At 42.0% G+C, this 16,357-nt stretch overlaps 1 protein-coding gene across 1 annotated transcript in view; it reads left to right on the top strand.

Annotated features, from left to right (window-relative positions):
• Window positions 1–16,357, top strand: part of Prcp (prolylcarboxypeptidase) — a 59,053-nt gene that overhangs the window by 16,325 nt on the left and 26,371 nt on the right. The gene's annotated exons all lie outside the window — the stretch shown is intronic.

Raw genomic sequence — 16,357 nt, 5'->3', positions numbered from 1 at the left:
CAGATCTCAGCCTCAGATTTCTGCCATGATTACTGGTATGGATCACTTGTCAAATGAATACTTTGTTCCTACTCTCATTTATAATGCACATTTCCTTTTTTTTTTCCTCCCCCCCCCCTTTTTTTTGGTCAGGACCAGGGCTTCAATTTATGGCCTAGTGCTCACCTGGCTTGCTGCTCACCACTGGCACACTACCACTTGACCTGTGTGTCCAGCCTGGCTTTACAATTACACTGTGATCCTCTGGGTCTCGGGCTGAGGCGGCTAGGATCACAGGTGTGATCTACAGCACCGCTTGTCCTATGCCTTTCATGTTCAGAAATTTTGGGTTGCCAATCTCCAGAGCCCTTCCACACCCTGTCTTCTTTGAGACCAAAGAGTGTGCCCTTTATCTTTGTTTCCAGGATTGCTGAGACACTGAGAATGGGGTCAGAGGAAGACAGCTTTGTGCTGTGGGGAAGGGTCTGTCTCAGTGGGAATCACCTGTGTTTACTACTCTTTAGCATCGTCCAGGTTGAGTTCAGGGTTAATTGACATTGTCAGGATCTGTTCAAATATCCCTAGGTTGATGTACTACGATGTGAGGGAGAGATAATTGAGTCTCATTCATGGTCCCAAGAGACCAGGCACATGTGTCCAGTGTTGGCTAAAGCCACTCTGAGCCACACTTCTCCTCTGTTCAAGTCCATGGTCATTGATGGCTCAAGGGCTTGTATGCGTGGTGTTTTGTGCAGTGAGTTGACACAGAAGGGGGGAGGGTTTGTGGCATGATGGGAAACACATAACTTCACCCCTTCCCAGAGCCCCCGTGAAGAACAAATGAAGTAGTAGTATTGTGCCTGGAGCCCAGGGCAGCCCCTGAAGAATTCCAGAAGGGGTAGCCATCCAGATGTGGTGCCATCTAACTTACAATCTGGCTGCCTTGGAGTTTATAATAGTGTAGTAGTTACAAGGCATGCATCTAGAAGTAACTACAGTGAAGGGCAAACCTAAACACTTTATAATAGAAATAGAGCTGCTAACCTTAGAACAGGACTAGTTCCTGTATGAAGTGACACCAGATAGAATGCCAAGGCCTTTCCTTACCATTTGAGTGTGAAAAGCTGAGCTGTCATCTCTACCAATATCCTTCTCCAGCTACCCACTCAAAAGGAAGGCTTGCCTCTGCTGCTGTCACAACGCCTGTGCCATGACTGTACTGACGGCTAAGTACAGATTGCGTCTTGTTGCTTGGGTTCTGTCAGCAAGCACTAAGCCCTGTGAGATCAGTGGCCATGTGGTTGTTGGCAGGCAGTGCTCAGGTGAGTACATGTGACCACTCACCATCTGTTTGTCCCATTGGCACTGGGCTGTCTTCAGCCAAAAGGGCGCGAGGGTGTCTGGGGTGAGGACACCTGGAAATCATCAACGGAAGCCACTTGATTGCATTTGAACTTGCTGTGATTGTTCTGAGCCTTTTGCTTTCAGCTGAGGATATCCTTTTTTCCCCCCCTTCCGTCATCTTTTTGGAAAACAATGTAGAGTGTTTGTAGCGGGTATGTTGAAGAGGATGATAAGAAATCCCTGGAGACCATTTTGTAGTGAAATCAGAACTGAAAATACGATGTTGGAGTTTCCCCTGGGAGGAAAAAACTTAGGCATTACTTTCTTTAGTTGTTTCCTTTTGTGGTTATGATTCATGTGGGGGCTCTGTAAAGTTTACTTTCCGCCCCCCCCCAGCCCTTCAAAATCACTTATTTTGCAATGCAATGAAACCACTTTATTTTAAAACCATTTCTAAAAGAAAACATTATGGGTTTTTCTATTTCAGTGGTTCCCACTCTGTGATTTACAGAAAATCATGCCTAGGAGAAGATGAGTTATATTTTAACCAAAACAAAACAGAATCAAGCAAGCTAGCAAAAAAAAAAAAGTAGTTTCTTGCTGGTTGCTGGTGGTTCACACGTGTAATCCTATTCAGGAGGCTGAGATCTAAGGACAGAAGTTTGAAGCCAACCCAGGCAGAACAGTCTGGGAGACTCTTATCTTAAAAAAAAAAAAAAAAAAAAAAAAGGCAGATCTGGAGCTGTGGCTCCGGTGGGAGAGCACTAGCTTTGAGTACAAAAACTTTAGAGACAGCTTTAAGTCTGGACTGGCACACATACATACATACATACATACATACATACATACGCACACGCACATGCACACAAAACGTAGTCCACCCCCCTCCTTCTCCTCCTCCTTCTCTTTGCCAGCCCTGGGGCTTGAACTAGGGCTGAGCACTGTCCTTGGGCATTCTACCACTTGAGCCACAACAGCACATTTCCAGCCTTTTTTTATGTATGTGGTACCGAGGAATTGAATCCCAGTCTTTGTGCATGCTAGGCAAGCACTCTACTCACTAGGCCAGACTTCCAGTCTATGTAGTTTCTTCTCTTTCTTTCTTTCTTTTCTTTCTTTCTTTTCTTTCTTTCTTTTCTTTCTTTCTTTCTTTCTTTCTTTCTTTCTTTCTTTCTTTCTTTCTTTCTTTTTCTTCTTTTCTTTCTCTCTTTCTTTCTTTCTCTCTTTCTTTCTTTCTTTCTTTCTTTTTCTTCTTTTCTTTCTCTCTTTCTTTCTTTCTCTCTTTCTTTCTTTCTTTTTTTTTTTTTCCAGTCCTGGGCTTGAGCTCAGGGCCTGAGCACTTTCCTGAACTTTCTCAAGGCTAGAGCTGTACCACTTGAGCCTCAGCACCACTTCCAGATTTTTTTTCCCCTATGTATGTGGTACTGAGGAATTGAACCCAGGTCCTCATGCATGCTGGGCAAGCACTCTACCACTAGGCCAAACTCCCGGCCCCCCCCATGTAGTTTCCTAAGTCAGCAAAAGTAACTAGATGAAGATTATAGTTCCAGGTATTCTTTTTCTCATGGGAGTGGAACATGGACCATATGTTTGAGAGCAATTAGGGTATTCCTCTATCAGTTTCTTGAAACTGTTTTGGAAAAAGGGAATAGAAACAGAATATATATATATGTATATATATGTGTGTATATATATGTATATATATGTATATATATATATGTATATATATGTGTGTGTGTGTATATACACACACACACACATTGGCCAGGCCTGGGCCTGGGCACTGTCTCTGAACTTCTTTTGCTTAAGGCTAGCTCTCTATCACTCGAAGCACAGTGCCCCCTCCAGCCTTTTTCTGTGTATGTGGTCCTAAGGAATCGAACCCAGGGCTTCATGCATGCTAGGCAAGCACTCTATCACTAAGCTACATTCCCAGCCCGAGAATATGTTTTGTTAACATCGGTCAACTACTAGTCAAGAGCCTTCAGCCTTTGCAGTTTAGCAGGGTCCTCACAGTCAGGGCCTTGCAGAATCACTTATGAATGGGGAATGGTAGTGGCTGCCACTGTACAAAGCACATCCTTTTGCTGAATGTTGACGTTGTACACTGGCTCCTTTGTCACTGTTGCTCATTCTTCGGTATTATGATTTTGCAAAATAAACATTGCTATATTTGTGACCACTGAAGAGAGTCCTTGTTTTATTCATTTATTTATTTATTTAATTTTTATTTTTCTTGCAATTTTTTAATTTAAATAATTTATTAACATTGACTTTTACCTCATATTTCAAATGACGTGTTTAACAAATGAGTATTCAAGAAGGGAATCTCTATATACAATCACTGGCACTTAGATTTTAGAACATAATTAAAATTAGGCTGAGGATTTGTATGTCATAGGTACATATTAATCTATGTAATAAAATATTATGTCTATAGAGTCATACATTTTTATGTCTATGAGAGTCCTTGTTTTGAAACCTGCTCATTCTTATTATCTTGCACCTGGACTGTTCAGTGGCCCTCTGCTTCCCGCTGGACTGCTTTCCACAGGGCTGCTGGAGGGATCTTCTTCAAATAGATCAGAGTATGTCTTAACACGCTACATGGGTTCCTGATGCCGGTATAATTACCCACCATAGTGGGTTTGAATCAGCCCAAGCCTTATATTATAACCCCTCTCCTTGTTTACCACACTGCACTGTGGTCTTGTTCTATTTCTAAGGCCTGCCAAGCCCTTCCTGGTCTCTAAGGCTTTATATTTTCTTTTCTTTCTCTCTAGAAGTTTCCTTGGTTGGCTCCTTCAGGCTTCAGCTACAATGCCGCTTCCTTGGAGAGGTTTTCTGTATTATTTTCTTTCTTTTTCTTTTTCTTTTTTTTCTTTTTGTGTTTGTGATGTTACTGGAGCTTGAATTTAGGACCTTGTGCTCTTACTTGGCTTTTTTGCTCAAGGCTGATATTCTACCACTTGAGCCATACCTTCATTTCTGGCTTGGTTAAATTAAATTAAATTAATTACTTTTTTTGGTGAATTGTGGGGCTTAAACTTGGCCTGGGTGCTGTTCCTGAGCTCTTCAGCTCAAGGCTACCACCTACCCTTGAGCCAAGCAAGCCCCACTTCCTGTTTTCTAGAGGTTAATTGGAGATAAGAGTCTCAGGTCCTTTTGTGCCTGGGCTGACTTTGAACCTTGATTCTCAGATCTCAGCCTCCTGAGTAGCTGGGATTACAGGCGTGAGCCACTGCACCTGGCTACTGGCTTTAATTTTTGCTGATTAATTGTGCTGGCTCCAAACCTTGATCCTCAATCTAAGCAATCTGGCCACCTACGATTACAGGTATGAGTTACTAGTGCTGGCCCTATTAGTTTGTTAAGGAAGCTGTAGGAAAGATCTTCAGACTGAGAGGCCAAAACAATGGAAATGTATTCTCAGTCAGGAGACCACATGCTGAATTCAAGATGTGGGCAGAATAAATTCCTTTTTCCTCCCTGGTCACTCAGGGGGAGACTGTTCCATGGCTGTCTCCAGGCTTCTGGTGGCCATTGCTGATTCTTGGTGTATCTTGGCTTGACTCCATTCATTGTCACATGAGCATCTTCTTGCTGTGTACCTGTACTTTCATATAGCATTCTCCTTTGGTGTTCTCTCTCTCTCTCTCTCTCTCTCTCTCTCTCTCTCTCTCTCTCTCTCTCTCTCTCTCTCTCTCTCTCTGTCTCTTTCTGTCTCTGTCCTCTGTCTGTCCGTCTCTCTCTCTCTTTGTGCTGGTCCTGGGGCTTAAACTCCGGGGCACTGTCCTTGAGCTTTTACTCAAGGCTAGTACTCTCCCACTTGAGCCACAGCACAATTTCTGGCTTGTTTTGGTGCTTAACTAGGGATAAGAGTCTAACAAACTTTCCTGCTTGGGCTGGTTTTGAACCTCAATCCTCAGATATTGGTCTCCTGAGTAGCTAGGATTATAGGCATGAGTACCACAGTTTTCATGCATGCGAGGCAAGCACTCACATTTTTTTTTTGCCAGTCCTGGGGCTTGAATTCAGGGCCTGAGCACTGTCCTTGGGCTTTCTCAAGCCTAGAGCTCTTCCAGTGGAGCCACAGCACCATCTCCAGCTTTTTCTATGTATGTGGTAATGGGGAATCGAACCCGGATCTTTGTGCATGCTAGGCAAGCACTCTACCACTAGGCCAAACTCCTGCACCATTCAGGGGTCCCAGGAGAGACAGGAACTTGGGAGGGAATGCTCTTCAACTCAGTCTGCTTTCCTTGCCTTGGAGTTGTGTTAGTGGAGGTGCCTCTTGAATGAATTTCTGAGCAGGTGGTTTGTTGAACCTTGGGTCATGTCTGCTGTTCAGTCTTGGGTGCGCCATCCATAACAAGATGCTTACTCAGCTGGGGTGTGAGTAGGGTTAAACCAGAGACGGTATTGTGTGGGGAACAGAAAGGAACAGACTTCTCAAGTGGAGATTTGGGAAGTATGGATTGCAAGAGGGGATTAAGTTATCCCATTAAAGGCCTGTGCTTGGATGTGTGAGAAGCCTGAGTGTCTTGCAGAGCATTCAAGTGTCCTTAATCTCTTCCATTATACCAGACATGAGCCTCCATTTCTTAGCAGTTAGAGCATCGTATATGATCATAACAGTGGTAAATAAGAATAACAATTCCTAACACAAAAACCTCAGTGAGATACCATCTTATGTTTAACCAAACAAGAAAATAGAAGCTTGTCATGTTTGTAATGTACTTTTAGAGTTATCTTTGAAGTGCTTATGTTTTGTGTGTTTGTGATCTGGGAAGAATTTTTGCTCTTTAAAATGGATTAGATCCAACATAATTCAGAGTGCTTGCAAGGAATGCAAAGCATTCGCTGACTGCGTTGTCCCTGATTTACTATATACCAGCCATGCTTGCAGACACAGGTGACTTAGCTGTGGACAGATGTCCTTGCCTGGTGAAGCATCTATTTCTGCAAGCAAAGAGTTCTTTCTTGCATTCTGATTTGCAAGCAGTCTGTCAGGAGGATCGTGTACTTCTGGGCAGTTCAGCAGCCTGGAGACCAGAAGTGACCTCAACTCTCTTGTCCCTGTCTTCTCTCAGACTAGTTTTGTCCAACCTTTAATTATCTCTGCTTCTGCCTTGGGGTGTGTGTCTCTGCTGAAGCAAGCTTACAACTGGACAGTGGTGCATATGTCTGCAGATTTAGTTTCCAGCCTCTGGATTCTATAAATGCTGAGATGTTAGATCTTTCTATACTGCATGAGAACCTTTACCTCTAAATCATTGCTTCATCCTCCTTTTTAATAAATAACTTTATTCTAGTGACTGAGAAACTTAGGAATGGTTTGTTGTTCAGATACTATCTATCTAGCAAGCACAAGGCCTTCAGTTCAAAGAACAGAACAACAACAAAAAGAAGAAATGAAGGTGTTGTATGGGAGGCATGTCTGCTTTCCTAGAAGGGTAATTCCTTCTGGGTACACCTGTTTCAAGTGGAGAAGGGATTACTCCTTTTGCCCAAGTCAAATCCCTCCGCCATTTAGGCATGGACCATGCCTTCACCATTTCAGATTCTCCCTACTTCAGGCGTGTTCCTGGGGCTTGAACTCAGGGGCTGGACACTGTCACTGAGCTTTTTCTGTTCAAGGCTAGTGCTCTACTATTTGCGTCACAACTCCACTGCACTTTCTGGTGATTAATTGGAGGTTAAGAGTTTCACTGATTTTCTTGTTTGGACTGGCTTCGGTCCTCAGCTCTCAGCCTCCTGAGTAACTAGGCTCAAAGGCGTGAGCCACCAGTGTCCAACTCGACTGACCACCTATCAATTGGCATTATACCTTTCCCAGGTTTCTCCATTTCACTGTGTTGTTGGAAAGTGTATTCCCATGTTGTTTAAACAACATTTTCTGAGCCAGGCACCAGTGGCTCATACCTGTATTTCTAGCTACCCAGGAAGCTGAGATCTGAGGATTGAGGTTTGAAACCAGCCTGGGTAGGAAAGAGACTCTCATCTCCAATTAGTCACAGAAAAAGCTGGAAGTGGTGCTGTGGCTCAAGTGATAGAGTGCTAGCCTTGAGCAAAAGAAGGTCGGGGACAGCATTGAGGCTCAGAGTTCAAACTTCAGAACTGGCAAAACAAAAACAAAAAAACCCAAACCCAATATTTTCTGGAGGAGAATGAGTGAGAAAGATGGGGAGAATAATGGAAGGGGTGACCTTAAGATGCATTGTACTCATAATCAGACTTGTTGAAGTGAAGCCCCTTTGCACGATTACTTAAATAAAAATGAAAACAAATAATCCCCCAACATTTTCTGGAATGCTTGAGTTGGTCAAACATTGGTTTACTACTGAATGAACCCGTATGGCATACATTTGATAGGATGCTCTGTGTTGTGTGAGAGTCATACAACACAGTTGAAAGCCCCATTTTTAAGGGATTTCCAACCTTATAATGTACTTGGGAAGAATGCTTATTATTCATCTCTCCCCATGCTGTCTGTAATTTTTGTTGTTATTTAATCATCTCACTGTTTCTCTCTGTAGTGGAAGGCAGGCAGTTTCTGCTTCCTAATTAGCCTGGGAAGACCAAACTGTTTGGTCTTAGATTTTAGGCTTGGGTTCTTCCTAACACATGTGATTTGTCATAGGGCAAAAGGCATATCCAATTCCAGTGTTTTGCAGCTCTCTCAAACAGTAAATCTACGTGCACAAATCTGCTCTCCTTGAGAACTTTGTACTCCCTTTCTTTTATCTTGACTCATGCTTTTTTATGCCCCTCCCCCAGGCTTAAATGGGTCTTTTTTCATAAGGATGACAGAATGGGAACCCATGCATTTTTCCAGTCTGTGTATTCATTGCTCGTCTGTGCAGTGTTGCTCTAGTTTCAGGTGACTGAGCATCAGACAGACAAAGGTTTTATTGGTGGGTCTCTGTTTCTAGTGGTTCTGTTTATTCACTGTTGGTTTAGAGAAAAGATTTCAGATTTAAAATTGTTTGTCTTTACAAGAAGATTTTTCTCTAAATCTGATGCCAGCCTGAATCTAATCTGGTCTCCTATTTCTTCCATTCCTGTCATATAATTTATCTCAGTACTAGTGTGCTGTGGAATTAACCATTATGATTTACCTTTTCTTTTGCCAGTCCTGGGGCTTGAACTCAGGGCCTGAGCACTGTCCTTGGGCTTCCTTAAGGTGAGCACTCTACCATTTGAGTCCCAGCACCACTTTCAGCCTTTTCTATATATGTGGTACTGAAGAATCGAACCCAGATCTTCATGCATGCTAGGTGAGCACTCTACCACTAGGACAAACTCTCAGTCCTACTTTTTCTTTTCTTTTCTTTCTTTCTTTCTTTTTTTTTTGTGGGTCATGGGGCTTGAACTCGGTCTGGGCACTGACCCTGAGCTCTTCAGCTCAAGGCTATTGCTCTACCCTTAAGCCAAGCCTCACTTCCCGTTTTCTAGGGGTTAATTGGAGATAAGAGTCTCGGGTCCTTTTGTGCCCAGGCTGGCTTTGAACCTTGATCCTCAGATCTCAGCCTCCTGAGTAGCTAGGATTACAGGCATGAGCCACTTTGCCCGGCTTCCCGGTCCTACTTTTTTTTTTTAGAGTACTGTTATTCAGGTCAAATTATAGAGCTCTGGCTGAGAGCATACCTTTATTGTCTTTCAGCCTTATAAGCACTGACTATACCTTGTCACAATGTCAAGTATATATTAGAAAACGTAATGTTAGAAGTTTAAGCTGCTTAGCACAGTCAATTGTAACATTGCACTGGTGTGTGCTCTCTGCTTGAAACGCTCTTCTATCTCTTTTCTACTTTCAAACATTCTTGTTATGCTTCAAAGGTCAGCTTACATATTCTCTGCTCCAAGAAGGCTTCCAGGATTTCCTCCCAAAGGATGGCTCCTCTCCCAGCACTTTAACCACCCATTGTGCAGTTGCTTGTTGGTATTTTCATGACTTTTGTTAGGACCAGAACTTGAAAGAAGGAATTATGCCTTATTCAGTTCTTTCTTTAAAGAGCTACATAAATATTTTCTTTTTTATATCTGTGAGACTCCTTTTTATTTTTTGCCAGTCGTGGGGCTTGAACTCAGGGCCTGAGCACTGTCTTTGGGCTTTCTCAAGGCTAGCACTCTGCCACTTGAGCCACTGCACCATTTCTGGCTTTTCTCTATGTATGTGGAATCGAACCCAGGTCTTCATGCATGCTAGGCAAGCACTTTACCACTAGACCAAACTCCCAGCCAAATATTTTTATTTTAAATGAAAAACATTTTAAAATAAAAAATAATACTGTGGTGTTTTATTATACTACAATTTACATGTGATTCAAGTGTAATCAAAATGTAAACATCATATGCATATTGTAGCATTCTTTGTTAAATGAAATTGTGACTGTTCACAGGTAGGTTTGTAAACTATTTTATTATTCTGTAGGAATATATATCATCCTAACCAAATTATTGAAGTTAAGATGATAGTTATTTAGGTTTGTTTTTAGAGTCACTGCTCCTACAGTAAACCATTATCTTGACTTCTAAGGCATACATTGAAACCCTAACTTAAAAAGAAAGGGATATGTAACGCATGGCGATTCTCTAATAGAATCCCAGCTCTCGGGAGGCAGAGAGTGGAGGCTTTTCAGTTGGAGGCCAGCCTGAGCTGCACAGCATACCTCAATTCTAAAGAAGTCCATTGGCTGGGTATCTCTTGCCTATCATGTGTGCGGCCCCATCACTAGCACCAGGAAAAACAAAAGGACGGTACTTTATGCATTTCAGAGACTTGAACACGTTCTTTAGTAATAAAACAATTAACATCTGGATATCAGATTAGAATCTAAGCATTCAGCCTTGAAGGTCTAGCTTCCATCCTGTCCAGAAGGACTCTCCCACATCACAGCTTAGCCAACAGCGCCTTCTAGTGGTCAATCAGTTTCCAATGCCAAGGGCTCTTCAGTTTCAGAGCTGAAGTTGAGACCAGGTAGGTCCAGCCTGGAGCTTCCTTCGTGTGAGAGCTGAGCTGTTTAGACACGGTGATTCCAGAATCTTCTTCTGATAGAACTATTAACTTTTAAACAAAGTGTGTTTATACCTTGGTTTAGTGGAATGTTTTAGGTGTCCCAAGGGCAGGATGCTCCCTCTCTGTTCTAGCAGTAGGTTAGGACTGCTTTGATTTTTTTTAACACATCAGTGAAGAGGGTGATTTTCCCTTTGGCCAATGGTCTTTGGTCAGGGAAATTCTGAGCACTGCAGGGCTGGATAGGGTGTTTGGGTATACTCTCTTAGGAGCAGATAATTACTTAAAAAAATGTAATTAGCTACTTATACTCACCCCTGTTGAATTTACTATCACATTTTCTCAAGCACTAGTTATTCAAATTGCACTGCATCTATGAAAGTGCAGATGGCTCATGTCTATAAATCCTAACTACTGAGGAAGCTGAGATCTGAGGATCCCGGTTCAAAGCCAGCCCAAGTAGAAAAGCCTGTGAGACTCTTATCTCCAATTAACCACCAAAAAGCTGGAAGTGGAGTTATAGCTGAAGTGGTAGAGCACTAGTTTGAACAACAAAGTTCAGGGACAGCACCCAGGCCCTGAGTTCAAGACCCAGGACTGACCAAAAGGAAAAGAAAAGAAAAAGAAAAAAGAATGTGCGAAGACTAGGATCTTATTACATAAAAGGATTGTTTCATTAGAAGGGTATTTCTGAGGAAATGTTCTTCATTACAGTGAAAAGGGCTGGGGATGCAGCTCAGTGAGGTGGCATGTATTCCCTGATACCAAACCAAACAAACATTGGAAACTAGGTCTCTGGGCTTGGCAAGGAAGAGACAGAAAGGACGGTTCCCGTTTCTCAGAGTCCTCTTCCTCTTAGAAAGATTCATTTCCTTGTTATAGTCACACTAGCATCAGGAGACATGGTTTCCTTCCTAATTCTTTAAGTCAAATCAAGCCTCCACATCCTTCCCACATCCTCATTGTACACGGGAATAAGAGCAGAACATTTAAGGCCTTGACATAATAAAGTGAAAATAAGCAGCCACTGATTTGAGGCAGGATAAGTGGCGTTGGTCTCTAATCTTATGGTAGGTCTACGGCTACCCTTTGTGAGAAACCCCCTCGTGGGACTCCTCTCTAGACATCTACCCTCTAGGGGTAAACCTAAATCCTGCTGAAATTCCCCTTCCTTCTGGAATTTGTAACCTTAGTCTGTGAACTTGCCACCCTCCTGTATTAAGCTTGTCCAGAAATGTTAGTCTCTACTTAATAACTCTAATAGAGGAAATCTGGTGCAAATGTTTGACACAAGCTCCATTTCACTGCCCCAGCCTGGCTTTCGCAGTAATGACATTGGCCTCAGGCATCCCTAAAAGTCTGGACTTCATTCAGGGTCTCTGAGTCTCACTTTCTGCCTTGGCCACGTTCACATCCAATGCAGCATTTTCAGATGCTTTGTAACTTGAAGACTTCCCAGTTTCCTTATTAGTTTTCCTGCCAGACAAGGATTTTTCTTTTTCTCCTTCTCCTCCTTTTTTCTTTTTTTTTTGGTTGGTTGTGGGGTTTGAACTCACAGCCTGGGTGCTGTTCCTGAGCTCTTTTTGCACAAGGCTAGCATTCTACCACTTTGAGCCACAGGGCCACTTCTGGTTTTCTCGGTGGTTAACTGGACATGAGAATCTTTTTTTTTTTTTTTTTTTTTTTTTGCCAGTCCTGGGCTTGAGCTCAGGGCCTGAGCACTGTCCTTGGACTTTCTCAAGGCTAGAACTCTACCACTTGAGCCTCAGCACCACTTCCGGCTTTTTTCTATGTATGTGGTACCGAGGAATTGAACCTGGGTCTTCATACATGCTAGGCAAGCACTTTAACCACTAGGCCAAACTCCCGGCCCTGGACATGAGAATCTTATGAACTTTCCTGCTTGGGCTGGCTTCGAGCTGTCATCCACAGATCTCGGCCTACTGAGTAGTGAGGATTACAAGTGTGCTGTTGTTTCTGCTGCTGCTGCTCCTCCTCCTTCCTTTAAGTAGTTGTACAAAGCAGTTACCCATTCAGTAAATGGGTTTATGAATACAGTGCAACTTGATGGTCCCTTTCATCGTTCTCCCTCACCTCTCCCAACCCAACACCTCTTCATTTTGGGATTTTCCTTGACCACAGTTTAGCAAGAGCAGTTCAGCCTGGCTAGAAGTTGGTTTCCATTTGGGAGTTGTGCTTGTGTTCGTTTCACAGCACTGTTATTTATTTCAGTTCTTTTAAGAAATCACATTGTAAAGGTAAAGTTCCGGCTCTGACTTGACATCAATCAAATCGTGTGTCCTCTTTGAGCTGAGCACCGCAGATCACATGATTTCTAAAGCCTTTTCTTGTTGGGATTTATAACATCTTCCTTCAGGATCACAGAAAGGAAAGTGGCATGTGGGTCTTATTTCTGAACAGCAGAGGGCACCACTGCCCCTTGTGTGCAGATCAGGAGCTAGTGAAAACTACAGTTGATCTATGCAGTTGGAAGTTGATGGCAAGAAGTCAAGAAAGTTCTGTAAATTCATGTTGTGCAAAGGGCATTTCACTGGGCAAAATTTCAACTTGTTAAGCACCAAGGTGAAACACTTAGAAAACTAAGAGATTTTAACATTCTCCAAATGTTTCCTGCAGTTCTCTGAAGTGCTCCATTTGCTCTTACTTATGCAAATGAAATGGAGAAGAGACCTTACATTTATTGAGCCCTTACTGTGTTATTTTTGTTATTATTACTTGCCAGTCCTGGGGCTTGAACTCAGGGACTGGGCACTGTCCCTGAGCTTCATTTGCTCAAGGGTAGCACTCTACCACTAGAGCCACAGTGCCATTTCTGATCTTTTCTGTTTATGTGGTACTGAGAAATTGAACCCCGGGCTTCATGCACGCTAGGCAAGCATTCTACCACTAAGCCACATTCCCAGCCCTAAGTCCTTATTTTTTTTTTTTTATCAGAAACTATACTTGGTACTTCAAGTATAGTTTTTTTTCTATCCTTACATCAATTCTTTGAGTGACACATTATCTATATAGTATATAGAAAGGCACCGGTGTTCAGGGCTGTTAAGTATTTGATTTTACAGCTAGGACAGCCTGTTAACTCTTGCAGTTGCTTTTCTTCCACAGAAAGGCTTCCTCCTCCTCCTTCTTCTTCTTCTTCTTTTTTTTTTTTTGTTCTACAGTTGCCATAATCCTTGCAAGTTAGCCTGGGGTCTAATGTCAGGTAGTAATTAAATACATGAAACTTATTTAACATAGCAAGCTATGAAACCTAGATCAAGAGAATAAATAACACATTCATGTCTTATATTGCTGCTTATTCCAACTGAGTGGCTTTCAAGATATCAGTTATCCAAAGAGCTTGTTAAAACATGGCTTACTAGGTTCTACGCTTTCTTGCAGTGTCAGAGTCAGCAGGTGTGGGATTCGAACAAGTTCTCAGGTGGTGCTGAGAGGGGGTGGGAGCTCTCGGGGAGAACCTGCACTAGCTGAATAGAAGCAGATAGAATCACATCTCCATGGTTTCTCCCCTGTGCATTCATTTTTAGATAGAGTTGAATGAATGGACTTTAAATGTAGGGGTTGTGGATCAGCTGCTTAGTGTCCCCTGCTTCTGCATTTGATCAAGAACAGGAGCTCAATGCATTCTTACTGATGGAGTGGTTGAGAACCTTGGTGTCTGCGATAAGAGGAATGTATAGCATGTGCACCCCTGTATACCTAGCCTCTATAAACTGCTTATTTTTCCTCAGAAGTGCCTGTCTCTATGTATTTGAAAGTAGCTTTTAGTTAAGGAGTACCTGTAATGATGATGATAGAGATGAGAAAGCATGTAGGTTAAGTGCAAATCTGAGACACTTGATTTGGGGATCCGTGTCTATTTAGTGTGCGCCTGTGCATGGCAATGGAGGCGGGGGTAGAGGAGCCCGTCCGTTTTATAATGGCTAGGGAGGTCTCTCTGGCTCCATCTCTCCAAAACCCTAGGAATTCAGCCTCCACCAACCTGAAGCCACAGGGCTCTGTACTGCAGGTCACCTTATAAATACACAAATCTTATCATGGTAAAGCATTGGATTGTTATATTTTTACAGTGGAGTTAAAATCTAAAAGGGCAAAAAAAATAATCAAAAATGTATCCGAAGCTCAATTTAAGTTTAAAATAGTTTGATACTCTTTCTTAGTTTATTTTATTTTTTTGCCAGTCCTGGGCTTGAGCTCAGGGCCTGGACTTTCTCAAGGCTAGAGCTCTATCACTTGAGCCTCAGCATCATTTCTGGCTTTTTTCAATGTATGTGGTACCAAGGAATCGAATCCAGGTCTTTGTGCATGCTAGGCAAGCACTCTACCACTAGGCCAAACTCCCAGCATCACTTTCCTTTTTTTATACTTAAGTATGTTCAAGGAAATTACAGTTCACATTATTTCAGAGTACAGCTGTAAAGGACAAGTAGCCAAAATAATACATATCACTTCTAACAAAACTTTAGTATTATCTAATATCTTTTTCTTTTAATATTCAAATGAACCCATTTGTCTCCAGGTTGTCTTATTCAAGATAGGAGTCATTGTAGGATCATGCAGTTCATCTGGTTATTAAATTCCTTAACCTTTATTTAATTTTCACTGTCCTTTGCTCCATCAAATAGCTTACAACTTAATCATCCTTCTTCTGTCATTATACCTAAAGTTTGGGTTATGATAAATATTGACTATTTTATGGTTGAGTACATCCTAAGTGATATGTGCTTTGGGTTTTGTGTACTAAGGCTTCCACACCATTAGTGCTGTGAGTATTGGTCCTTAGGTTAAGGTGAAGACAGCCTGATCCTTGTTTGTTTGCTTGTTTTGTAATGAAACTAGGGTTTGAACTCAGGAACTCATGCTTGCTAGGTTGCTATGCTTCTTGGTCGGTGTTACACTTTCCTTTGTTCTCCCTAATTTTCTTCCTCCTTTGCTTCTCTCAAGTTCTGCCATCCATTCTCATGAAGCTTTTAACACCAAGTGGTAGCATGCACGAAGACCCGGGTTCGATTCCTAAGAAGCACATACACAGAAAAAAATCCAGAAGTGGTGCTGTGGCTCAAGTGGTAGGGTTCTAGCCTTGAGAAAACCCAAGGACAATGCTCAGGCCCTGAGCCCAAGTCCAGGACTGGCAAAAAAATATATTTTATGTATTTTACTTTGTGGGCATTGGTTGGGAAAGTGGGAAAGAAGATGAGGAAGAGAGTAATGGGGTGAGTCTGAGCAAGGTTTGCATGTATGAACGAGCATGTTAGAACAGAACTTTCTTGTACAACTAATTGATACAGATACAAAATGTAAAAATTAAAAAAGACCAAGAGTTGAATTAATTAATTAGCCACTCCTGGGGCTTGAACTCAGGGCCTGGGCACTGTGAGTTTTCTCAAGACTAGCACTCTTCCACTTAAGCCACAGTGCCACTTCTGGCTTTTTCTGTGTATGAGGTGCTGAGGAATCGAAACCAGGGCTTCATGCATGCTAGGCAAGCACTCTACCACTAGGCCATTCCTGGGTAGATTCTTTTATTTTTGAAATGAAAATTTTCCTGGCTTGTTAAAAATGCCCATATTCACTATAATGTTTCATATATTAAATATTTTAGTCAACTGCAATCTTTATTCTTTTTATATTCAGCTTACTAAAGCATTAAACAGTTGGTTTCTATATCTATTAATCTAACGCTATGAATTTATGAGCATTTCTTTGTTTGCTCAGCAATATGTATAGTCTTATTTTCTTGTTCCAAATACCAGCCAGCTATCACTATTAAGCCCTAGTTCCTTTTGTTGGGATGGTATTAAATGTCCAAATCCTGGCATTTCGAGTATGCTAGAGTGGTAATGTTTATTGGCCTTGTCAGTGGTCTGTGTGGCTTTTGAATGGTCATATTGAAAGGCTATGAAAGTTTACATAACAAGGAATGTATTAATTTTGAAAACTTATGGGCTATTGTACACTTTTAAGTCTTCTCATCTCCCCAAATGATAAATATGT

The sequence above is a fragment of the Megascapheus bottae genome, chromosome 16, assembly GCF_031878675.1.
Source record: "Megascapheus bottae isolate mThoBot1 chromosome 16, mThoBot2.hap1, whole genome shotgun sequence".
In the NCBI taxonomy this organism is placed as follows: Eukaryota; Metazoa; Chordata; class Mammalia; order Rodentia; family Geomyidae; genus Megascapheus; species Megascapheus bottae.
The sequence above is the reverse complement of the archived record's forward strand: the minus strand, read 5'-3'. Positions and strand labels throughout refer to the sequence as shown.